The following is a 26830-nucleotide window of genomic DNA, read 5'->3' as shown; positions in this document are numbered from 1 at the left end:
GGCAGGTGGAGCAATTCTGTTTTGCTTAGGTTCAGTTTGAGGTGGTTGGTCGTCATCCAGGCGGAGATGTCGGACAGACAGGCCGAGATCCGCTCAGAGACGTGGATATCTGAGGGAGGGAAGTAAGTAAGTAAGTAAGTAAGTAAGTATTTATAAAGCACCTTTCATACATGTCATGTAGCTCAAAGTGCTGTACACAATTATAGGCATATATAACGATAAAAGCAATAAAGTCATAGTGATCAGTTAAGATCAATGTCTCCTATTGTACCCATTCCTTCATCTAAGAAGTTTGAAAGTTTGGGAGGTCCGCAAAAACACGCCTTCAGCTCAGAAGCTGAGGCGTGTCAAAAACGTTTGAAAAACTGGAGGCGTGTCTCCTATTGTACCCATTCCTTCATCTAAAAAGTTTGAAAGTTTGGGAGGTCCGCAAAAACACGCCTTCAGCTCAGAAGCTGAGGCGTGTCAAAAACGTTTGAAAAACTGGAGGCGTGTCTCCTATTGTACCCATTCCTTCATCTAAAAAGTTTGAAAGTTTTGGGAGGTCCGCAAAAACACGCCTTCAGCTCAGAAGCTGAGGCGTGTCAAAAACTTTTGAAAAACTGGAGGCGTGTCTCCTATGTACCCGTTCCTTCATCTAAAAAGTTGGGTCCACAAGGCTTATCCTAGCCTCATGGATCCATCAGGTTTTTCCAAGCCATAACTATTTGTAAGCTAGACTGTATAGGTACGTTTTTAATTTTCCTTTAAAAATGTGTATAGAGCTGGCGTTTCTGATGTGTGTTGGTAGTGTGTTCCATAGTTTTGGGGCATAGTTGGCAAATGCCATACTTCCTATCCTTTTTTGGTTTCTGGGCGTGTCTAGTAAACCTGTAGTGGATGACCGTAGCGTTCTTGAGGGCAGATAACTAACTAGGGAATTTGCTATGTATTTTGGGCCTTGCTCATTAAGAGCTTTATATGTTAGGAAAAGGACCTTAAAATCAATTCTATGAGTTATTGGAAGCCAGTGCAGAGTGGCCAGGACTGGAGTGATATGTTCTCTTCTCCTTGTATGAGTTAGTAATCGAGCTGCAGAGTTTTGGATAAGCTGAAGCTTCCCAATGGTTGCTTTGGGAAGACCAGTGAACAGTGCATTACAATAGTCAAGCCGACTTGATACAAAAGCATGAATAAGTTTCTCTGCATCCTTTTTATTTACGAAAGGTCTTACTTTCGCTATGTTTCTTAGGTGGAAGAATGACGTTTTCATGGCCTTATTTATATGAGACTTAAAGGTCAGGTCTGAGTCCAAGATGACACCTAGGCTTGTAACCTCAGTCTTTACATAGGATGACAGACTCCCCAGGTTTTTACAAAGCACTTCCCTTTTCGCTTTTGGGCCGATCAATAGGATTTCGGTCTTGCTTTCGTTTAATTTTAGGAAGTTATTGTTCATCCACTTGTTTATTGCTAACAGACAATTTGTAATGGACTGTATGGCTGTAGTGTTATTTGGTTCTGCGGAGATATATAGTTGTGTATCATCAGCATAACTATGGAAGCATACATTGTGGTCTCGAATGATGTCCCCGAGGGGCAGCATATATAGTGAGAAGAGTAATGGACCAAGGCAGCTTCCTTGTGCGACTCCAAAATTGCTGTTATGTTCCTCGGATACATTGTCTCCAAGCTTAACATAGAACCTTCTCCCCTTAATGTATGTTATGAGCCAATTTAGTACATGATCGGAAAAGCCAACCAGTCTTTCTAGACGACTGATCAAGATATTATGGTCAATCGTATCGAACGCTGCACTAAGGTCCAATAGGACAAGAATTGAGACTTTGCCAGCATCGGTGTTTAGCCTGAGGTCGCTAACTATTTTGGTAAGGGCAGTTTCAGTGCTGTGATTTGTTCTGAAACCTGATTGTAGTTCATCCATGATGTTATTATCTTTGAGAAAGGAGTTTATTTGTACTGAGACTATCTTTTCTAATATCTTGCTGATAAATGGAAGGTTCGATATTGGCCTATAGCTTTTTAGTTCGTTTACATCTAAGTTTGTTTTCTTTAGTAGTGGTTTTACTACAGCTGTTTTAAATGCATCTGGAAAAGTGCCTGTTTGAAGAGACATATTTATGATTTCAAGGACATGATTTGAGACACTATCAAACACCCGCTTGAGAAATGCTGTTGGTATAGGATCGAGGCAGGAGGTGGCGGAATTACACTCAGAGACAATCTTACAGAGGTCAGGTAATGTAATACATGTGAATTCCCCCATAGTTATCTCAGGTGGGGTTTCACTCATAGCCAGATCCATATCAGCGGTAATGCTTGCTCTAATCAATGATATTTTTTCATTAAAGAAAACTGCAAACTCTTCACATTTTGTGGCTGATTGCTGCGGTATATGGGGGGGTGGTATGTTAATCAGTCGGTCAATGGTGGAAAAAAGTACCCTCGAGTTACCCATATTTTCTGAGATCATTTTGGAAAAATATTCCTTTCTCGCAAGTTGTATTGCCTTATTGTATGCGCCCATGGCGTCTTTGTATAAATTAAAGTGAGCTGTGAGTTTGAGTTTCCTCCATTTTCGCTCGGCTATCCTACATTTTCTCTTGTTATCTTTAACATTGGTTTTATTTAGCCATGGAGAGATTCTATCAGTTTTTACCTTTTTAACCTTTAGAGGGGCAACAGTATCTAACACAGTTGACAAGGTGCTGTGGAAGTTTTGCACTTGCTGATTTAAGGAGGATTTACTGCATTGGTCGTATGATTTCATCATACTAGAGAATTTTGCTTCAGCTCTAGCGTCCAGAAGCCTTCTGTGAACTAGGAATTCGCTTCTGGTCTTATGTAATATTAGGCTTGTACCATAGAACACACAATAATGGTCAGAAATTGGAATTTGTTTTACTGATATATTCTCAATGTTTAGCCCTGTTGTTATTAGTAGGTCCAGAGTGTTGCCATGTTGGTGGGTGGCCTCGTGAACATGTTGCATCAGTCCAAAACTGTCCAGTAGGTTCAGAAACTCACAACCCCTGGGGTCATCCTTTTTGTTGATATGAATATTTAGATCTCCATTAAGAATGATTCTATCATACCTGGTAATGCAGATCGATATGAGTTCTGAAAATTCCTGTATGAAGAGTGGCGAGTACCTTGGTGGTCGATACAATGTCACACATATTACTGGCATTTCTGTTTTCAATACAATAGCAAGGTATTCAAATGATAAAAATGTTCCCAGGTCAATATCATTGCACACAAATTGAGTGGAGATGATTGCTGCTATTCCTCCTCCCCTCCCACTCTGTCTGTTTGATTGATAGAATTTAAAATTGGAAGGGCAGGTCTCAATCAGTGTTGCTACACCAGTGATATTGTCTAACCATGTCTCTACTAAAAACATACAATGTACACCATGTTTTACTATGAGTTCATTTATCAGAAATGATTTTTGTTTCAGCGCTCTAACGTTGAACAGTGCTAGTTTTAGCTGTACGGGTTCTGTAGTGGGGTGTGAGATAGTCTGTGGTTGAACACTGATATTGATAAGGTTAGATTTACATATGGGACGTGATAATGAGTAATTGATTAGTCTTTTGGTGATCAGAATCGGGATGACACTCAACGTGTTTTTTTGTAGTTTAGGCTGCTTCTGTATATAGTCTACAGAGCTAGATATGGTTGGTTGTCAGGCCAGTGATGCTATACTTTGTATGACGTTATGTATTAGCACATTTACCCCTGATATGTTTGGATGGATGCCATCGGGTCTGTAATGGTCTTTCCTGGACCAGAGCAGATCAAAGTTATTTATATAGCAAAGTCCTATAGTAGTACAGTGGGTCTGTAGCCATTTGTGCAACCAGAACAGACGGCTAAATCGCTCAGATCCACGACCTATGGATGGAATGGGGCCAGACACAATGCATATTTTACCCAGGCTTTCAATAGTGAGTATTAGTGATTCAAAGTCAGATTGGAGTTTAAAGGAAGGAGAGGAAGAGTTGAGTATCATCGGCATAACAATGATATGAGAAGCCATGAGACGTGATAATGTTACCCAGTGATTTAGTGTAGAGGGAGAAGAGAAGGGGTCCTAGGACCGAGCCCTGGGGGACACCCGTCCGGAGGGGGCGGGTGGCCGACAGAGTCCCTCTCCATGACACTTGGTAGGAGCGGTCATTGAGGTATGATGTCAGCCATGTCAGCGCAGATCCAGCCACTCCCATTCCTGCGAGGGCCGCGAGGAGGATCTGATGGTTGACTGTGTCGAAGGCTGCAGATAGATCTAGGAGAATCAGGACAGAGGAGAGGCCTTTCGCTTTTGCTAAGTGAAGTGCCTCTGTGACCGCAATGAGGGCCGTTTCTGTGGAGTGGCCAGTCCGGAAGCCAGACTGATTGGGGTCTAGGAGGTCATTCTGTAAGAGATAAGCAGTAAGTTGGTTGGATACAGCACGTTCAAGTGTTTTAGAAAGGAAGGAGAGAAGAGAGACAGGGCGATAGTTGGCTATGACGGTGGGGTTCAGGGTTGGTTTTTTTATGAGGGGCGTGACTCTGGCTTGTTTTAGGGAGGTGGGGACCACCCCCGAGTTGAGTGAGGAGTTGATGGTTGCAGTTAGGAATGGGAGGATGTAGTGGCGGTTAGGTGGCCGAGCGGAGATTGCGTTCGTCACCAGCCCCGGAGCTGAGCTGGATTTGCCTGTTCGAATCCAGCTCACAGCTCCGGGGTTGTCACCAGCTTGGCTGGCCGTCTGCACTGATACAATTGGCTGTATCAGAGGGTGGGAGAAGCTGGCGGGGTGGGTCCGGGTCGTTGTAAACAGCGACTCCTACAGTTCGGTCGGGGCGCCTGCTAAGCGCGGATTGGACGTGAGGGGGATAGTGTGGTCCTCCCACACGCTGCGCCCTCTCAATGAGAATCCGCGCTGCCAGGTGAAAAGAAGCGGTGATTGGCTGGACGTGTGTCGGAGGAAGCACGTGGTAGCCTCCACTCTCCCAGATGATCTGACTGTGGGGGGTAAGTGCGCAGCGACCAGGAAGGGACTGGGAATTGGCATACGACTAACATTGGGATGGGAGAAAATCGGCGGAAAATGGAGGGGGAAAAAGACAAAAAAAATAAAAAAGGAATGGGAGGATGTCCGGTGCTATGGTCTGGAGGAGTGGGGAGGGTAGCTGGTCCAGCTGGCATGTAGTCGGACGGTTCGACGTTACCAGTGTCAGGGTCTCGGCTTCTGTAATGGGAGAGAAAGATGACAGAGTGAAGGATGAGGTTCTCGATTCAGCGTTTGGAATGGGTGGGGGTTGGGAAAAGGAGCTGCGGATGTTCTCCACTTTTTCCTCAAAGAAGATCGCAAAGTCTTCGGCAGAAAAAGATGAGGGAGGAGGAGGTGGGGGGGGAGTGAGGAGGGAGGACATGGTAGCATGCAGTTTGCGAAGATTCTTGGCAGAGGCCTCGATCCTATGGTGAAAGAAAGAAGCTTTGGCATTAGTAATGGTTTTGGAGAATGTTAACAAGAGGTTGTGATATGTGTCGATGTCAGCAGTGAGGCGTGACTTTCTATACTTCCTCTCAGCCGCTCTCAGGACCTGTCTTTGTTCTCTCACTGCATCCGTCAGCCATGGACTGGGTGGGGAACGGCGGGCAGGTTTCTCAACGAGGGGACAGAGCTTGTCGAAGGAGGTTGCAAGGGCTGAGAGGAGGGTGGAGGTTGCCATCTCTGTAGAGGTAGAGCGGATATTATGTCAGAGGAGAGGGTGGAGGGGGATAGGGAGGGCAGGTTGCGTCTGAGTGAGACGGTTTGAGTTGGGGTGAAGACTTTTCGGTTAAGCATGAGAGTTAGTGAGAAGGATATGAAGGAATGGTCAGATACATGTAGGGGAGTTACCGTGGTGTTAATGATGCTGGAGTTACGGGAAAATATGAGATCCAAGGAGTTGCCTGCTTTGTGGGTGGGAGGCATGGCAGTGGGAGTCAGGTCAAATTGTTGTAGGAGGGAGACCACTGGGACCGACTGAGATGAGTCAGGCAGGTTGAAGTCGCCCAATAGAAGGAGCGGGGTAGCTAGAGCGGGGGAGCTAGACTGCCTGCAGGGAACAAAGCCAATCCCGTCAGACAGCAGACTGCTCCACTTGGCCCCTGAGCGCGACACCCATGGCCTCATCAGGGTGGGTGGTCGTCTGAGACGGGCCCCGGACTTAACGGATGACGTCAAGTTTCCTATAGTCCTCAACAGCCGACACAAGGTCACTGAGCTCATCATAAAGAAATACGACGAGGATGTGCACCACGCTGGCGCAGAGAGAGTCTTCGCTGAGATCCGACGTCGTTATTGGATACTGCAAGGAAGAGAAGCAGTACGTTGCTTCCAGCGGACCTGTCTAGACTGCCGCAAGTGGCAAGCACAACGCCCTCGAGTACATCTCAAGTGATGTAGCAGATGTCGACCCAGTCACCCCCAACACTCTCTTGATGGGGCGGCTGGACCCTGCGCTTCCACAGACGGTGTACAGACCTGAAGAAGCGAACGGCCGAAGAATGTGGAGGTACAGTCAAATATTGGCTGACCAGTTTTGGAACAGTTTACTCCTCCACTACCTACCGTCTCTCCAAACCCGTCAGAAATGGGTGAAGGACAGAGACAACTTACAAGTGGACACAGTCGTTATGATCATAGACCAGTCACTACCCCGAGCTATGTGGCCTGCCGGCCGCGTAAGCAAAGTGATCACTGGTGCCGACGGAAAGGTCAGAGCGGCAGAAGTTATTGTCCAGGGGCGGACCTACACCCGACCCGTGGCGAGGCTGATAGAGTTGCCGAGGCTCCCTGACTCCCCTGATGACGATCATGACCCACTGACTTTGTAGATTGCCCTACTCCCCACAACAGACATTGAGCAGTTGACTGGACTATTAATCTGTATCCCTTAACTAATTAGGTGCGGACTAATTAGGAGGCGGCTGTTGTGAAGGGCCAGATTAAAACTGAGAATATACCTTTATTGTTTGATATACTTTGTATATTATTTATATATATACACAGAATATCCCTTTACCTGCGTTCAAACCAGAGTAATATTCGCTCTCCTTATTGGACAGCGCCTCTAGGCGCCAGCTCGCAGGCCCCCAATGTCAGGTTCAAAGACAAGCTCAGGCATGTCAGAACATGCCCGGAGACAGCGTATTGATACCAGACAAAGACTGCGGTTTGGGACTAGATAATCGCTTAAGTATATATACAGCGCAAGGTGCGCACAGCAGTACGTTAACTTCAACCTGCTTGTCCATCTAAACAAGCCAACGTAGTTCATCGTGGTGAAGTGAGCAACTCGTGCGTTGAGAACATGTGCGAATAGAATAGTAAAGTATCAGAGTTTAATGTAGTAACGTCAAGTTCGACCTAATCTAAGTGAAGTAAATAGTCGTTCATTTATTGTATATCGTGCGGCCACAGTTCGTTCGTGTGTAGCCTTACCCAGCGGTACGTCGTGTTTTAGCTAGTGTACTTAGCCAGGGTGTGTGGCCTAAATACGTCGCCCACACCCGAGGAGCCCTAGTCGGAGAACCGTTGGACATGTGCACAGGAGAACCGGCGTCGGCGATTGCAGAACCATTACTGGTTGGATTATATTGATTTGGAACGTGTTACCCGGAGAAGAGCATCGTTGATTCTCACTATCGTTTGGGATTCAACCTCGTGAGGATTACAACTCGGGCTGGCCTCGTGGACGGAGGCTGGCTGGCTGTCATCAGTGCTATCGAGCATTTGGATTACAATTATTGCTTTGCTGCTGATCGAGGGATTTACAAGGACCGACTCCTGTACCTGGAGTCTCTTTATTCCTCATTGAATCAGACTGAGTATCCGAACATTCCTCTACCCTCCAGGCCTTACACCCCGGAGGGAACCCATTGTCTCCAGGCGGTACCAGCGTTGCCTTATATAGTTGCTATTATACGACAGGTGGTGTCAACTTAGACCCATCGTAGGATTCCTGCTATTCTTAGTGACTCATGCTATTGACTGACTTTACGCATATTCTTCGCCATACAAGCGCGACCCTAATTCTCATTCTGTAACCTAATGTTGCATAATAATAAAATACCCTCAAATACTATTTCCTTGTCAATGCCGTGTTCTTGTGGGTGTTCACCATCTATATTTGATGTACTGTCTGGCCAGTAATTAAAGTACATAACTAGCAGTGGTTTAATCTATCACAATCTTTAATACAGTCAGGGTTTTGTAACCCCTCAGTTACATATACAGTATATGTGGTGTCTACAGTATATGTGGTGTCTATACAGTATATGTGGTGTCTACAGTATATGTGGTGTCTATACAGTATATGTGGTGTCTACAGTATATGTGGTGTCTATACAGTATATGTGGTGTATACAGTATATATGGTGTCTACAGTATATGTGGTGTCTATACAGTATATGTGGTATCTACAGAATATATGGTGTCTACAGTATGTGGTGTCTATACAGTATATGTGGTGTATACAGTATATATGGTGTCTACAGTATATGTGGTGTCTATACAGTATATGTGGTGTCTACAGTATATATGGTGTCTACAGTATATGTGGTGTCTATACAGTATATGTAGTGTATACAATATATGTGGTGTCTACAGTATATGTGGTGTCTATACAGTATATGTGGTGTCTACAGTAGTGTTGTCACGATACTGGAATTTCGACTTCGATACGATACCTTGAAAAGTATCGATACTTTCGATACTTTCAATACCAAAAAAAAAATTATAATAATTTTTTTTTTATTATAATTTTTTTTTTTTTTTTTTAACAAATTTTGCTTTTGTTGCTGGTTGATTCTCCTCAGCTTCTCTCTGGTACTATACGAGAAGATAAATACACTTTTAAAACCCTTTGTTTATCTTTAGATCAGAGAGAGAGAGAGAGAAAGAGAGAGTGGCTGCTGGAGATTTTAGGTCAACTGAGCGCACCTTCCTAGTTATGACGAGAGAGAGAGAGAGAGAGAGAGAGAGAGAGAGAGAGAGAGAGAGAGAGAGAGAGAGAGAGAGAGAGAGAGAGAGAGAGAGAGAGAGAGAGAGAGAGAGAGAGAGAGAGAGAGAGAGAGAGAGAGAGAGAGAGAGAGAGAGAGAGAGAGAGAGAGATTTCTCCGGAGCTATGCTCGGAGCATTTATTAACGTTACGCGTGTACTGGTGTAGGATGGGCTCCGGCTCCGCTCGACCGAACGTTGGCAACGGGGTAGTTGTGTCGAGTTCATGCGTGTACTGGTGTAGTGGGCTCGGCTTGACGTTACTCCGTTTCCATGAAGTAATAGGTGGCCAGCTAGCTAGCATTAAGCTAATGGAGGAACGACAGCTAACGTTAGCTAATAATAGCGTTGTTTACAAACTGAAGACAGGGCTGCCTGCCCGGCTGTGAGGGGGAGGAGGAAGAGAGAGAGAGAGAGAGAGAGAGATTTCTCCGGAGCTATGCTCGGAGCATTTATTAACGTTACATAGCATAGCATAGCTCCGGAGAAATCTCTCTCTCTCTCTCTCTCTCTCTCTTCCTCCTCCCCCTCACAGCCGGGCAGGCAGCCCTGTCTTCAGTTTGTAAACAACGCTATTATTAGCTAACGTTAGCTGTTGTTCCTCCGTTAGCTTAATGCTAGCTAGCTGGCCACCTATTACTTCATGGAAACGGAGTAACGTCAAGCCGAGCCCACTACACCAGTACACGCATGAACTCGACACAACTACCCCGTTTCCAACGAGGAGGCTGCAGCAGCTTGTGTCTGTTGCTCTGAGCGAGGAGGAGGCGGAAGGGCAAGGCTCTGGCAGCGCGTCTGTCTGTCAACAACTTGCGGGAGCAAGCCAGCTGGTACCGATACTGCAGAAAGTATCGGTACTTCGGGAAATGAGTATTGAAGCAGTTTTAAATATTCAGTATCGATATGTATCGATACGTCGATATTTTTGACAACACTAGTCTACAGTATATATGGTGTCTACAGTATATATGGTGTCTACAGTATATGTGGTGTCTACAGTATATGTGGTGTCTACAGTATTATGTGGTGTATACAGTATATGTGGTGTCTACAGTATATGTGGTGTCTATACAGTATATGTGGTGTCTACAGTATATATGGTGTCTACAGTATATGTGGTGTCTACAGTATATGTGGTGTCTATACAGTATATGTGGTGTCTATACAGTATATATGGTGTATACAGTATATGTGGTGTCTATACAGTATATGTGGTGTCTACAGTATATGTAGTGTCTACAGTATATGTGGTGTCTACAGTATATATGGTGTCTACAGTATATGTGGTGTATACAGTATATGTGGTGTCTACAGTATTATGTGGTGTATACAGTATATGTGGTGTCTACAGTATATGTGGTGTCTACAGCAGTGGTGCCCAACCAGTCGATTGCGATCGACAGGTAGATCGCGGGCTGATTTCAAGTAGATCTCGATTAATACAATTAGATTATAATTATTATTTAATTTTTTGCTAAATCAACTCTGCCTCTCCTTGTTAACTACAACAAGCAATGCTGTTTGTTATTTAAGATGAGGTCGGACTCGGCACTGACAGATTTGTGTTCATTATGCTGCTTTTATAAAGCCTCAAATGACGGCTTACAATATACAATTTTGGCTGGTAGCTCTCGGCTAGGTGGTAAATTAAAAAGTAGATCTTGGTTCAAAAACGGTTGGGCACCCCTGGTCTACAGTATATGTGGTGTCTACAGTATATGTGGTGTCTACAGTATATATGGTGTCTACAGTATATGTGGTGTCTACAGTATATATGGTGTCTACAGTATATGTGGTGTCTACAGTATATATGGTGTCTATACAGTATATGTGGTGTCTACAGTATATGTGGTGTCTACAGTATATATGGTGTCTATACAGTATATGTGGTGTCTACAGTATATATGGTGTCTATACAGTATATGTGGTGTCTACAGTATATGTGGTGTCTACAGTATATGTGGTGTCTACAGTATATGTGGTGTCTATACAGTATATGTGGTGTCTACAGTATATGTGGTGTATATACAGTATATATGGTGTCTACAGTATATGTGGTGTCTATACAGTATATGTGGTGTCTATACAGTATATGTGGTGTCTATACAGTATATGTGGTGTCTACAGTATATGTGGTGTCTACAGTATATGTGGTGTCTACAGTATATATGGTGTCTATACAGTATATGTGGTTTATGTTTATTAAAGGATTCCCATTAGAGACTCATGAAAGAGCCTCTAGTCTTCCTGGGGTCCTAGACAAAAAAAATACAATACAAATGTACAACAAAGAATACGAATAAAAATTTAAACAAAACACAAATAAAAAATGTATACAAATATACAAATTCACATTATAAAATCTAACATTCCTGTCAAACAAACAAAAAGATAAAATACACAGATAACAGTTACATACTTGACAAAACACAAATTAAAAATTAATTCAAATATACAAATTCACATTATAAAATCTAACATTCCCGTCAAACAAAAAAATATATATAATACACAGATAACAGTTACATACTTGACATGTTTGCAAGATATCTCTTAATATTTGTTTTGAAAGTAATTTTATTATGTATTGTGGATGAGATGTTTTTCGGCAGAGCATTCCAGAGTGCTATTGACCTATATATGCCAGTGAGTTTGAGAACATTTGATTTTGGTGCTGATTTTATTCTGATGTTACCAGAAGCGGCCCCTCTAGTGTTGTAACCATGCTCAGAAGTCATTTCTAACTGCTGAGCCAAGCTAGATGGCTTACCAGTGCTAATAATGTTCCGCAGCAGCATTAGAAGACTCATCAATACTTTATCTTCAACCATCAGCCATGCCAGATGTTCATGCATAAAACCAATACTTGTCCTGTATGAACAGCCAGGCGAGCCGCTTTATTCTGAGCAACCTGCAACTTTTTTAAATTCGATTTTGTAGCTGACGACCAGATAACAGGGCAGTATTCTAAATGAGACAAAACCAAATAATGAATAACAGATTTCATTATGGAGGGAGTGATAAAAGCAGAACATTTCCTAGTCATAAAAATACCTCTACCCATTTTAATGACAATTTTATTTATATGTTTAGACCAAGATAAGGAGCTATCAATAGTAACTCCGAGAAGTTTTATTGTGTTCACTTGTTCAATTTGTGTGGTGCCAATTGACAGTTTTAATTGAGGATGCATGCCCAACATGTCTCTAGATCCAAGCACAATGGCCTTTGTCTTAGAGATATTTAACACCAACTTGTTGCACTCAATCCATTCATAAATGTCTGTTAAGGCCCTGTTTAAGGTGTCAGTTACATCTTGCTCAGCTGTAGCGCACTGTATAATGTTGTGTCATCAGCATACCGCTGCTGTCGGGACAAAACCTCATAACTCCAAAAACCCAACTTTTCAGCAGATGAGAAAAACGAACACAGATTTGAGGGTGAATAGAGTTAGGAGGTTTAGACGGATGATCGGTTTAATGCGTTCCCATTGTTTAAACTTTGTAAAACCCACACACACATATGGAGGATGATCTACGGAGTTGATTTATATAAAAAAAAAAAATTCAAATGGAGTTATGAGGTTTTGTCCCGACAGCAGCGATACATAATTGTTTTAAAATGTTTTACAGCCAACGGTAAATCATTGGTAAAGATGGAATATAACAAAGGCCCTAGGCAGCTTCCTTGTGGAACCCCACAGTAAATGGGATTCCATTTTGAAAAGCTGCCATTAAAGAAGACTCTCTGTTGTCTCCCTGAGAGATAATTAATAAACCATGATAGTGCATTGGAGGTGAAACCGTAACACTGTAGCTTATCTACAAGCAAGGTATGATCAATTACATCAAATGCTGCACTGAAATCCAACATAACGGCACCTACTAATTTCTTGTCATCCATACTTGATAACCAGTCATCACTCATTTGCAAGAGTGCAGTGCTCGTAGAATGACCTTCCCTGTATGCATGCTGAAAGGCTGAGAGCAGATTGTTATTGAAAAAGTAATCCATGACTTGTTTGAATACTATTTTTTCTATTATTTGGACCGTTAAATGTTTTATTTTTGTCTTTCGGAAGTGGGATGATTTTAGCTTCCTTCCATGCTGTAGGATGAACCCCACTGATTAAGCACTGGTTGAATATATGACATATAGGAGTAGCTACAGAGTTAACCACAAGTTTAAGTATTTTGCTGTCTAAGTTGTCTATACCGGAGGAAGTGGAATCAGCTTGAGACATAATTAATTTCAAAACTGTTGCTCTATCAATCTCATTAAAGCTAAAGAGACAGTTTTTGCCTTTCATTATTTCTTTCTTTATTAGTGAATGAGATAGTGAACCATCACTACTTTGTAGACATCCTCTTAATTTATCAACTTTATTTTTAAAGAAATCATTGAAGTAGTTTGCCATGTCATGAGGTTTTGTTATGAATTTACCTTCAGATTGTATGAAGGAGATTGATGTATTTGATTTCCTGCCCATTATCTCATTCAGTGTTGACCATAGTTTTTTCCCATAATTTTTTGTTTCACTAATCCTATGTTTATAATACTCTTTCTTTTTTGTTTTATTTAGCCTTGTCACTCTGTTCCTTAATTGACAGTAGATTTGTCTATCTGACTTCAAGCCTAGTTTATGTGCTGTTTTCTTTGCATTATCCCTCAGAGTCATTAGGTCAAGGATTTCTTTATGAAGCCATGAAGCACCTTTCTACCGAACAGTACATTTTCTAAATGGTGCATGCCTGTTCACAATTTCCATGAACAGATTCATAAATACATTAACTGCTATTTCGGGGTTGTTCTCTTTGCACACTATAGACCAGTCTACCTTATCTACCTCACCAACAAATACTTCCTTATTGAAGTGTTTGTAAGATCTTTTGTTGATAATTTTATTTCCTCCTTTTGGGATTTTAGTACTCCTAGATAATGCAACCAAATTATGATCACTAAATCCCACTGCTATAGAGACTACTTTAGAACAGCGTTCTGGAAAGTTGGTAAATACAAGGTCCAAACATGTAGAAGAAGTTCTACCGTGCTTATTGGTAAAAATCCGTGTTGGCTGCGATACCATTTGTGTCATATTGCATGTTTGAGCCATAGATAATAACTTGCTTTTCATATTACACTTATCAGAAAGCCAATCAATATTCATGTCACCCAAAAAGTATACTTCTCTGTTTCCATCAGAGGCTTTTTCAACCATGCTGCATACATCTGACAGATAATTCATGCCAGCATTAGGGGGTCTATAACAACATCCTATAAGAAATGGCTTAGTATGTGGTAGATGTACCAGGACCCATAGTGCCTCTATACCATCTATAGTTAGATCATCCATAGGTTCAGCAGGGATATGACTTTGAATATATATTGCCACACCACCACCATATCTATTTCTGTCTTTTCTGAATATATTGTAGCCCTGTATTGACACCTCTTCATTACCAAATGAGGGTTCAAGGTGGGTTTCTGATACAGTAAAAATATGGATATTATGCTGACAAGTCAGGCGCTCTACCTCGTGAATTTTATTTCTTTTTCTTTTGATCAATTTTCTTTTATTATTACTTAACATGAAAACAAGACAACACAATACAATAACCATAATAACAATACACAGAACTTCACAGGGAGATAACAGAACAATAATAATAAAAGAAATAACAATTTATAAAAACAGAGTACAACATTTTAATTTTAAAGGGGTACTATTTTACAATTGGCCTTTCCCAGTATTCAGTACCGTTTCCCGGCCGTGTGGCTCTATATCAATAAGACTTATGTCTCTAATTCTCATATTGGCGCACTCTTCCAATTCCCCTCACAACCCTCACCAAACTGAGTCATCTCAAAACGTGCATATCAGTGATGTCAGAGATTTCCAGCTGCATAACAATGTGGCAATTGTCACCAGGCCACACAGTGGTTGGAGTCCAGCCTCAAAACGGCTTAAACTCCTGAGGTAGAAAAACGCTGCCCCAGAGTACCGGACCAGAAATACAAAACAATGAACCTTTTCGAAAAACAAAAACCTACAGAGTGCTCCATAGACTCACAGGAACCGTGCAAAAGTGCCCAAACAGTGAAGAAATAGCTAAATAGCTCCCCGCAATAAAATTCCCCCAGTTAAAGTTAAGAAGGACAAGACAAAAGACAAGACAGACAAGACATTTCCTCCTCCCCCTCCCACGAGACCGCCGGACTCCCCCAAACAAGCACCTCAACCCCGCTCAGCCGCACACGGAGGTCCTGACCTTCTCAGCTGTTGCAAACCACAGGTCAATACCAGCCTGCCCCACCCCAATCACCCGCGCCATGGATATCTCAAGATAAATCACATCCAACAGTGTTAGGGACCAGTTAAACACTGTGAGCTTCTCAGGTTCCTTCCATCTCAATGCTATTAGCTTCTTCGCTGCTGTGACGCCCGCTAGGACAACCCTTTTTAGTTGTACGGACGCGGGTAGTGTCGTTATATCGTTCAGGAGTAGCGTAACAGCTGTGAATGGGATAGTTAAGCCACACAAATCTGAAAGTTTGTCCGTTATTGACCTCCAGAAGCGGGCCACTGGTGGGCAATCCCAATACATATGCATATAAGTGCCAGCGGCCCTTTGAGAGCACAAAGTGCACCGAGAGTCGGTTACCAGTCCCATAGCAAATAGCTTCCTAGGTGTAAGATAGGTCCTATGAATATAATTAAAATTAATTTGCTGGTGATTGGGGTTGCGGGAGTGAATTTTATTTCTAAGACCATTATTAGGCCTTTTGTTGGAAATTTAGTCATAGCAAAAGGTGTGTTAGCTAAGATATGGAAATGGTCTGATAGTAAAATCTCTGATATCTCAGCTAGGTGTGGCAGCTGTACCTGCAACCAGATGGCCTCAATATCACTGATGTCAATGTAATTTCGTAGTTTTACCGGAAATAGATCACATATATAGAATCCCACTCCTCCCCCAAATCTGTTCCTGTCATTTCTATACAAAGTAAAACGTAAGGTTATGTATATAACCAAGTTCTGTGAATGCTAGTGACGCTCAGAATCATATTGCATATATCTCGCTTCAGTGGATATGCACTGAATACATTTCAAAATGTACCTTTACATACCAACATCCGTCTGACCACACCCCCATCTGCTGCCTACATAAGCAGGGGTGGGGCCACACACTCATCTCCTTCCCAACAAATTTCACCACAATGAAAGATCAAGGGCCGCAGTGGCGTTTAGATGCTGAGCGTCACTAGCATTCACAGAACTTGGTTATATATATAACCTTACGTTCCGTTTCATGCTAGCTTCCGCTCAGCATCATATTGCATAGCAGGAGCTGAGCGGGAGCTAGAAGCTCGACAAATGTACCCCACTGAGGCCCCCCACAACCATCAGAACCGGGGAGGACCGAGCCCCCCCGACCCTCCCTAATGGAGGGATACCCTCCCTATTGGAGGACGGGAGGGAGACGGATCTGACCGTGTGAAGAGGAACTCAAGCAACTCAACGCACAGGGTGAGTAGACCGTGGCTTGACCCCACGACTACGCACACGCACAACCCGCATGCCACCAGGGAACGAACGGAAGGAACAACCCTCGTTACTGCCCCCAAAATCACGGGGTCAAGAGCAAACTCAACCCCGTGGCAAGGCCGTAGCAGCGGAGCGCGAAGGAAGACCCAGACCCACTGAAGGGACTGGATCTCCTGGAAAAAAGGGGGCCCGGAGAGGTCAATGACGCCAGGCATCAAGACCCCACCAGGCGGTCACTTAGTGACACCGCCCCCCACATCGCCAGCGTATTCGGACAGGGCCCCTCCAAGAGCGGGCCCTTTCCCCCCAATAGTACACCGCCTGGCACACTGACCCTGCAACACAGGCAGTCAGCATGGCCGTAAAGCACTCAAAAAAGTTAACCAACGGAAGCAGGCAGCGCACCGGGGAAACCAGGCAGCAGGCTGTAGACCCGAGCCTGAAGCACTGCGGACGAGACAGGCGCCAAAGGGGTCAACTGAAAACAGCCCCCCCGGCGGAAGGGGCGTATGCTGGCGTTGTTGAGCACCATGACAAAGCCTCCATTAAAAAAAACCCACCCAGAGGGGTTGAGGCAGAGAAGGCTGACACGATTGGCAGACGTCATGAACGTGCAGGGGCACACTCAACCGGGTAACCCGGGAGTTGACTCTGCTCCAACACACCAGGGAATCAACCACCCTCTCGGTACACAGACGGTGGTTGTTCCTATAACCCCTCAAGAAAAAACTCCAAAACACACCTGCGGGTATACACTGGCTATACCGCAGTACAAGTGTTTCAGTTTTCAAAAAAGGGTTATTCCAGGCCTACGGGTCGACGAAACATTACTTCGGACCGGGCCCGGCGGCTCGGGAAGCACACAGGGTTACCAAAGGAGGTCCAAAAGACCACCCCAACAGCCCCCTCTTCGCCATGCGTGAGAGAGGAGCGGAAAGAATGGAGAACCAGCCCTAATCTTACTGCACTTGGTATTCCCAGACGGTCTCCCATCCAAGTACTAACCAGGACCGAACCTGCTTAGCTTCCGAGATCGGACGAGATCGGGCGTGTTCAGGTTGGTATGGCCGTAAGCCATTACGATAGTGCAGAGTACAACATGTACCCAACAAAGGGTCTCCATAACGCCTAACCCTGTGACACCCGGGCCGACCCGGCATTTTTCCCCCCGAAAAAAGCACAAGTCCCTCAGGGTACCAGAACAGCAGATCTGCATCCCCGGCGGACAACGGGTTAACTGACCTGGACCAGCGTGACCAGAACCAGTCCTGTGCCCTAACCACGCCGACATGCCCACTCCAGAAGAGGGGGTAGGTATGCGTGTCGATCTAAAACATGAAAAGAGGGCGCCACCCAGACGGTCCCATTTGTACCGCGCTCAGTGGCCCACCCCAAGGGCGTGAGACCCCTCTACCTATGTTCTGATCTATTCCGTTAACATCCCCCAGATATGAACAAGAATTCATCGAGACAACCTAGTAAACTGGCGCTCGGAAGAGACAAAACTCCATCCCAGTTGCCCTATAAAAACGCTGTTTTAACAACGAGCAACCAAGGCGCACTTAGCCCCCTGCGTGATTCTTAACAGAAACAACCCGAGCCAGCACTATGTATGCGTCGAGACCCAAACACATCAATGGATAGTCTAGCAAGACACCAGACATTGTTCCTCCAAGTCGCCTGGGAGAACGACACAAAGCCGTCGTGCTTCATGTTCCTTCCTCTTTTTATTTAAAAAAGAAAGAAACACAGACTGACATGAATCCCATGTGACGCAGCTGAGGGTAAAAATTGTTTACATTTTTACATCCCGCCACCCTCGCCACAGGGAGGAGACGGAAATTCCTAGAGAGACTTCCCACGCGAGCTGTATAGATTGAAAAGAATATATTGCAACATTGAGCTATGTAACACTTGGGTTAGGGCTCTCAGAGGAGGAGGCACTGAACCAATACACACTCAATAATCTAATTGAATCGAATACACACACAATAGAGCAGAACTCCTTTTTGAAGTTCTACTCACCTTGACAATCTGCGGAGGAGGCTCTGAAACTCTGAGGAGGCTCCCTCACAGGGAAGGAGAGTCCGAACTCACAGAAGGCACTTCTCCCTGAGGAGGAGCTTCGTGAGGAGGAGCTCTGACAACTCCCTGAAACAGATCCATAACATGGACCTGAACAAATGCTACATGAAGCATTTAACAGCTTCACATAGCTCATGTGATAAAGGAAAACACAGAACAGAGAGGGCCCCTTTAAGAGCCCCGGTCCAAACTTACACATGTGCTTCTGTGGGCCAACCTAACCCAGTTGTAGATCACAAAGACACACACAACCCTTCATCACAACAAAAAATGGCACAGTACACTCCTACTACAGAGGAACGCCGTTTTTCATAACGAGAGAAGACAGAATCCTCGATTATGTATTGGCCACAGGCCTTGCTAAGCACACATGATAAGTGACCAAACAATCTTTTCTTTAGGAAAAAATTGTTTCTCAAGCGGAAAGCACAACCCCAGGGTTACATCGTATCCCCACAAACACAGTGACACAATATATTGTAACCAAACATGTCTGAGAGGAGGGGGGGGGAAGCCCCAGGGAAACCGGGGGGATCACCTCTCCTACCTTACCCTTGATACGACCAAGTTGAACAGGTAACCCTGTTAATATGTGAACACACTGTTCATTGTCATCACAGGCTGAGAAAAGAATTCATTCCTCAATCACATGTCACTAAGCATAGCTTCACAGGTTAATTAACCCCCTTAGTTGTGAGTTCACCCACGTTACAACGTTACATGAACACACATGTTCTCGTCACAACTAACCAGATCATTTTTACACATGTAAACAACAACGCCGATTTCTATGGAGAGAGAAGCTATACCAGTGACAAGACAATTCACACACAACACGCGTTGTATCCTCAATGTATTGCAGCAACACACGTTTTGGAAAACATCGTTATTACAAAACATTTAGAAGGGAAGGAAAGAAGAAGTGTTTAAAGTCCGGTCGGGACTCCTACCCTGAGCGCAGGCCGAGAGAACTGCAATCTGGTTAACGGGACACCGAAGTCGAACACGGCATCTCCCGCGTTGGCGACGAGGGTAACGTCGCTGCGCCACCCAGCCACTACGTTTCTCCATGTTGACGCAGTCCTCGCTGGCAGGGCTCCCGGTGTAGGTTCGACTAACATCCTCTGTCAAAGATGACGTCGTAGTCAGAGTGTTTAAGGCATGTTATAGTCATAGCAACGTTCAACAGTGTAGCATTAAGCTAACAGCCGCTCTCGACTGATAGCAACAAGCTAACGTTTCCTAGCCTAGTGACACAACGGGCTAGCGCCACAGCTAACAGCTGACTGGCTAACAGGTAGGCCACAACTAGCACGCAAGCTAAGCAGCTATCACCTGAACTGTACACAACGACATAACAAGCCACACTTCATACAGGCCGCCGTCTGAAATCCTCCTCATCCTTAAGAGAGAAGAGAAAAAGAAATGTCAAACACAGTTTTCAACTGTGATTTTACCAGACATACGGCGGAGCCGGCACAATTCCCATCTGGGCTGCAGCCGACTTGAACATGGATCTTCCGATAACGAAAATCCATGCCCACATTTCCTCGTTTAGGGTGTACTTCCACTCAAGTGAAAGATGGGGCCTGCACGGGACAGAGAAGCATCTGCTTGTCCAGAGAATCCCGGGTTTTAACCAGGCCTCTGTCGCGGCCCACTAGTTGACCATCATGGGCTTCAGACCAAGATCCTCTGTCCGCTGCTTAAGAAGCCGAGCAGAGGACCCCAATCTGGGGCCGGCGTTCGTAAAATTGTCAGCTAACCCCCACAGCATCAACAGACAACCAGAGCTCGCAAGCAAAACAGTACTTACCCCACCCTGGAAGCCACCGCTTCCTCACAACAGTCGGTGCTTCCCAAACCCATCCAGCCGCAGCAAGGAGGACTGCAGTTGGGGAGCATGTCAGCGGCGCGAGCCCTTAATACGAAAAAGCCGGTGGAGGTCACTCAGAATGATCATCATCTTCCAGACACTCCAGTGACGAACACAATATTGCCGTATTTTCTCGAAAATAGTGAGAGAGAAAATAAAGATATAATGTCAACGTATCTCCTTGTTCTTCTGTTTTCCTTTCTCCAGCTAATACTTTCTTCCTCGCCAAGTGATTGGTATACAGGCACTATCTTGTGGATGAAATTTGAGAAGGAGATGAGTGTGTGGCCCCACCCCTGCATATGTAGGCAGCAGATGGGGGTGTGGTCAGACGGATGTTGGTATGTAAAGGCACATTTTGAAATGTATTCAGTGCATATCCACTGAAGCGAGATATATGCAATATGATGCTGAGCGGAAGCTAGCATGAAACAGAACCAGCTATAGCCATACTAGAGTTACAGATAGAGTCATCCAAATGCATTTCTGACACAGCAAAAATATGTATCCTATTAGCCTGTAAGAAGAGAGCCAGCTCATGTGTCTTATTCCTAAGACTACATATATTAATGTGGGCAAAGATTAAGCCCTTTGGTAAATTGCCCATATACATGATGTAAAAAATACCACACATATGTTATAAAAATACGTTAGAAACACCACAACAACCCAGGACACACATAAATGGTCATCAGACATCACTTGGAACGGGATGTTACTTTCAATGAGGATAGTTACCATAGCAACCATAGTCGCGTGTGTATCGTCACAAGCCTGCGCCATTGTTTACTGCAGTAGAAACACGTTAGCGTCCAGCCTGTGCTTTTTCATCACCGCCCGTCAGCCAATATGTAATATCGGAGTTGCGATACAACTGTCCATCAATGAAGAGTTTATCGATGAACAGACGGGTCTTTTGTTGCTGTTCCTGGCTTCCGTCATAATTGGATGGAGTAGACGTCGTCTCCTCATGATCTACGATGGATATTGATCAGTGATCGCGAAGGCAGAGCCTTTCAACTCTCTGCCTTTCTCCATGATGGCATGCTTCATTTTGGACTCGGTGACCCTCGCCACTATGGGACGAGACTTCTGGACCCCTGGCTTGGATTGCCCAAGACGGTGCACTCTGCAGAAGCGGATTGCGTCTGCATCTGGCTTTATCATCTTGAGACTGTCCACCAAGAAAGACCGAACGATCTGCTCCGACTTTATGTAAGCTCCCTTACCTCCCCTTTCTTCTCCACTTTGTTCAGGAAGCCCATGTACAGGGCCGCCTAGGAGAAATGCGAGGCCCTGTGCAAGATTTAAACGCGCCCCCAGTAAAATAGTAAAATATACTTCCCACAAATTGCAAACACCCAAAGAGACTTTGAAAACATGGACAATAACTCAAAACTCCCATACCTACTGGGAGAAATACAAGAATGTGAAATAAAGCCCATTTGAATTGAAGAGAGAGATAGATAGAGCATGTCTGTGTGTGTTAGAAAGAGAGAGATAGAGAGAGAGCATGTCTGTTTGTGTGTGTGTGTTAGAGAGAGAGCATGTATATGTGTGTTAGAAAGAGAGAGAAATATAGAGAGAGAGCATGTCATTTTGAGTGTTAGAGAGAGATATAGAGCATGTCTGTGTGTGTTAGAAAGAGAGAGAGAGAGAGAGAGAGAGAGAGAGAGAGAGAGAGAGAGAGAGAGAGAGAGAGAGAGAGAGAGAGAGAGAGAGAGAGAGAGCATGTGTGTTTGTGTGTTAGAGAGAGAGAGCATGTCTGGCTCAACATAACGTTAGCCAACATAACGTTAGCCTTAGCCACGATAGCTAGCCGGCCCGAGAGAGAGAGAGATATATCCACGGCGGGAATAGAATAGAGTGCATTAAAAACTCATCAAACGTCCAAGAGGATGGAGACAACCGCGTGGAGTTGACAAAGTTCATCTGCCAAATGACTGTCCTCTTCATCTTGGCATAACAATGCTGCATGCGCTGTCTCTAGGTTAGCTTACGCTAGTTAGCCTTTAGCTAAGCTAGCTACTAGCCGACATGGCTATCCCGACTGTCTGAACCACACGTTAGCACTCGATATTATAACGTAGCTAAAGCTAACTAGCTGTCCCTGCATGTGTGTTAGAAAGAGAAAGAAATATAGAGAGAGAGCATGTAATTTTGTGTGTTAGAGAGAGATATAGAGCATGTCTGTGTGTGTTAGAAAGAGAGAGAGAGAAGGCGGTTAGGTGGCGTAGCGGAGATTGCGTTCGTCACCAACCCCGAAGCTGAATCCAGCTCACAGCTCCGGGGTTGTCACCAGCTTGGCTGGCCGTTCACACTAATACAATTGGCTGTATTAGAGGGTGGGAGAAGCTGGCGGGGTGGGTCCGGGTCGTTGTAAACAGCGACTCCTACAGTTCGGTCGTGGCGCCTGCTAAGCGCGGATAGGACCTGAGTGGGATAGTTTCTTTAATAGTTGTCATACAGAAGTACAGAATACTTTCATACAAAATGCTTCTTACTGTTACGCTCCAGAGACTGTGCTAGACAAGATAGTATCAAATAACATAGTATAGCATGTAATTTAGAAGTAGAAAATGAGGTCACAGTGTTCAGTATAGACATATGTACAATGTTCGATGCAGAATAGACGTGTGATCCTTCCACACGCTACGCCCTCTCGGGGAGGATCCGCGCTGCCAGGTGAAAAGAAGCGGTTGATTGGCTGGACGTGTGTCGGAGGAAGCACGTGATCGTGATAGCCTCCACTCTCCCAGATGATCTGACTGTGGGGGGTAAGTGCGCAGCGACCAGGAAGGGATTGGGAATTGGCATACGACTAACATTGGGATGGGAGAAAATCGGAGGAAAATGGAGGGGGAAAAAGATCAAAAAAAAAAAAAAAAAAAAAGAGAGAGAGAGAGAGAGAGAGAGAGAGAGAGAGAGAGAGAGAGAGAGAGAGAGAGAGAGAGAGAGAGAGAGAGAGAGAGAGAGAGAGAGAGAGAGAGAGAGAGAGAGAGAGAGAGAGAGAGAGAGAGGGAGAGAGAGAGAGCATGTGTGTTTGTGTGTTAGAGAGAGAGAGCATGTCTGGCTCAACATAACGTTAGCCAACATAACGTTAGCCTTAGCCACGATAGCTAGCCGGCCCGAGAGAGAGAGAGATATATCCATGGCGGGAATAGAATAGAGTGCATTAAAAACTCACCAAACGTCCAAGAGGATGGAGACAACCGCGTGGAGTTGACAAAGTTCATCTGCCGAATCTGTCCTCTTCATCTTGGCATAACAATGCTGCACGCGCTGTCTCTAGGTTAGCTAACGCTAGTTAGCCTTTAGCTAAGCTAGCTATGAATGAATGAATGAATGAATGAATGAATGAATGAATGAATGAATGAATGAATGAATGAATGAAAACTTTATTTAACAGATTGCAGAATGGATACAATACAGTACGGCTCAATACATACAATTGTTAAGGGGATGCAGACCTGAGAAAGACGTTTGTCTTGTTTCCATCAGGGTCCCCCATTTTCAATTCATATAGACATTTATGACATACACAACATACATGACATTTATGGCATAGGGACATATAGGTATTTAGTACTGATACATTTGTGACATAAACGGTATTCAAATATACATTACTGTTACCCCTAGATCCTGACAGAGTATATACATATGATGGGGAGGGGACTGTACATTAGGAGGGGGTGGGTGGGTGGGAGAGAAATATACATACGGCGGGGAGGGAATATATACATGCGGTGGGGAGGATACTGTCTATTAGGAGGTGGTGGGGGTTTTGGGCATTTACGGTGGCCAGTTTCGAAATGCAGCCTCCCGTAGGTGCTCTTTAAGAGCGGTTTTGAATGTGGGCAGGGATTCACATTCCTTTACAGCTTTGGGTAGGGCGTTCCACATTGTTGTGGCATAATTGCAAAACGTGTTTAGTCCCTTGTTTGAGCCGAATCTGGGTTTAACATGATTTGTTGAGCTTCCTCTGGTGTAGTGGTTGTGGTATTCACTGACCTTTGGGAAGTATTTTGACATGTACATGGGCACCCCGGTCGTATAGTGTATCTTGTAGACCAGGCCCATTGCAAGTTGCTGTACTCTGTCGTCTACTCTAAGCCATCCTAGGTTGTCAAAGTGGGCAGGGGTGAGGTGGGTTCTGGGGTTCAGGTCAAGTAGTAGTCTGACCAGTTTGTTTTGTGATGTTTGTAATTTTGTTTTAAGCGCCTTTGAGGTGCTTTGGTACCATGAGGTGCACGCATAGTCATAGTCCCCTTGAATGAGTGCTCCTGCCAGAGTCTTCAGGGTATTCTTGTTTACCAGAGAGGAGATCCGGTACAACAATCTAGTTCGTTGGTTGACTTTTTTTTATTACATTGAATGCCATTTTGTCACAGGAAAGATTTGCCTCTAGGATGGAACCCAGGTAGGTAATTTCGTCTTTCCTTGTGACAATATTGTCACCCACTGTAACTGAGAATCTGTCGGTCTTGCTGAGTTTGTTATTTGAACCGAAGAGAATGGACTCTGTTTTGCCCATGTGTAATGATAGTTTGTTATCAGCGAGCCATATGCAGATTTTGCCTAGTTCCGTGCTGAGGGTTTTTTTAACCTGCAATTTGTTCTTGTCAGAGACCAGCAGGGCTGAGTCGTCCGCAAACAGGAACAAGTTGCAGTCACAGGCTGACGACATGTCATTTGCATAAATTAGGAAGAGTAGCGGTCCTAGAATGCTTCCTTGTGGAACACCACAGCTCACTGTGAGGGGGGGATAGAGTACCGTTTACCTCTACCATCTGTTCTCTCCCCTCCAGGTAGGATTGCATCCAGCTCACTGATAAGCTATCAAAACCAATTGCTTTTAGCTTGTCCATTAGAATGGAGTGATTGACAGTGTCGAAGGCCTTTTGTAGGTCCAGCATGACCATGCCGCAGTATTTGCCCGCGTCCACCTCTTGTTTGATGTGGTCGTTCAAATAGAGGAGGCATGTGTCAGTGGAGTGGGACGTTCTGAAGCCAGATTGGAATTCGTAGATTAGATTTTTTTCCGCCAGGTACTTTTCGACCTGTTCGTAGACTATTTTCTCCATGACTTTCGAGATGGAGGTAAGAATAGAAACAGGGCGGTAGTTGCCTGGGTCTAATTTGCTGCCCTTTTTGGTGTAGAGGGGTCACTCTCGCAATTTTGAAGTCCTTGGGGACGTGCCCCTGTTTTATAGAGAGGTTTATTATGTGTGTGATGACTGGGGTGATGGCGGCTGCTGCGTCTCTGAGGAATTTGGAGGGGATGTTGTCATGGCCAGTGGCCTTGTTAGGTTGGAGGGCGCTCAATTTTTTGAGTACCTCATCAGTTGTTACCATTTCAAGTTTGAAGTCGTCTTTGTGGACCCCTAGGTTTTTGTAGTATGCTACTATGTGTTCTACCCCATAATGCCCTGAGTGGGAGGGTAGTTTGTTTACCAGTGTTGTGGCTATGTTTGTGACATGGCTATCCCGACTGTCTGAACCACACGTTAGCACTCGATATTATAACGTAGCTAAAGCTAACTAGCTGTCCCTGCCTTTAGTTAAGCCGACATGGCTAGCCTGACTGAACTGTCTAACATGCAACAACGTTCATCTTCAGTCCATCTGACCGTCCTCTTTGTCTTGGCTGGCATAAGCATAATAACCTCCAATGCTGCACGCGCGAAATAGTCAAACGCAGCTGACGCACGCCGGCCGAGTGCCGACTGTACACATGTAAGTTGTAACCCCTCCCTTCGTTGAAACCAATAGTATGTCTGCTGCAGAGCCCCAGAGCTCCAATAGTGAGTATGTCTGCTGCAGAGCCGCAGAGGAACAATTCAGATACATTCTACAAACGTGTCTAATGTGAAATATATAAGCATATAAGCAAAACTAGATTTTAGGTCTGTGATGAAAAGGGGCCTCGCGGGAAGGGGGGCCTCGCAAAAAATTTAAAAATAATTAAAAAAAATAATATATATATATATATATATATATATTTTTTTTTGCGAGGCCCCCCTTCCCGCGAGGCCCTGTGCGACTGCACTTCTCGCACACCCCCTGAGGCGGCCCTGCCCATGTATAATTATATTGTCTCTCATGCTTCGGTTCTGAAGATCCAGGACATCATTCGCCGTTTTGTAGTTGTCTTCTTATGGCGCTTTTCCACTGCATGGTACCTACTCTACTCTACTCTACTCTACTCTACTCGCTTTAGGTACCTGGTACTTCGCTCCTTTTCCACTGCAGGTACTAAAATAAAGTACTCAGTTTGTCTCCGTGTGG

Source organism: Notolepis coatsorum (genome assembly GCF_963971535.1).
Source record: "Notolepis coatsorum genome assembly, chromosome: 3".
Taxonomy (NCBI): Eukaryota; Metazoa; Chordata; class Actinopteri; order Aulopiformes; family Paralepididae; genus Notolepis; species Notolepis coatsorum.
Note: the sequence above shows the minus strand (reverse complement) of the source record.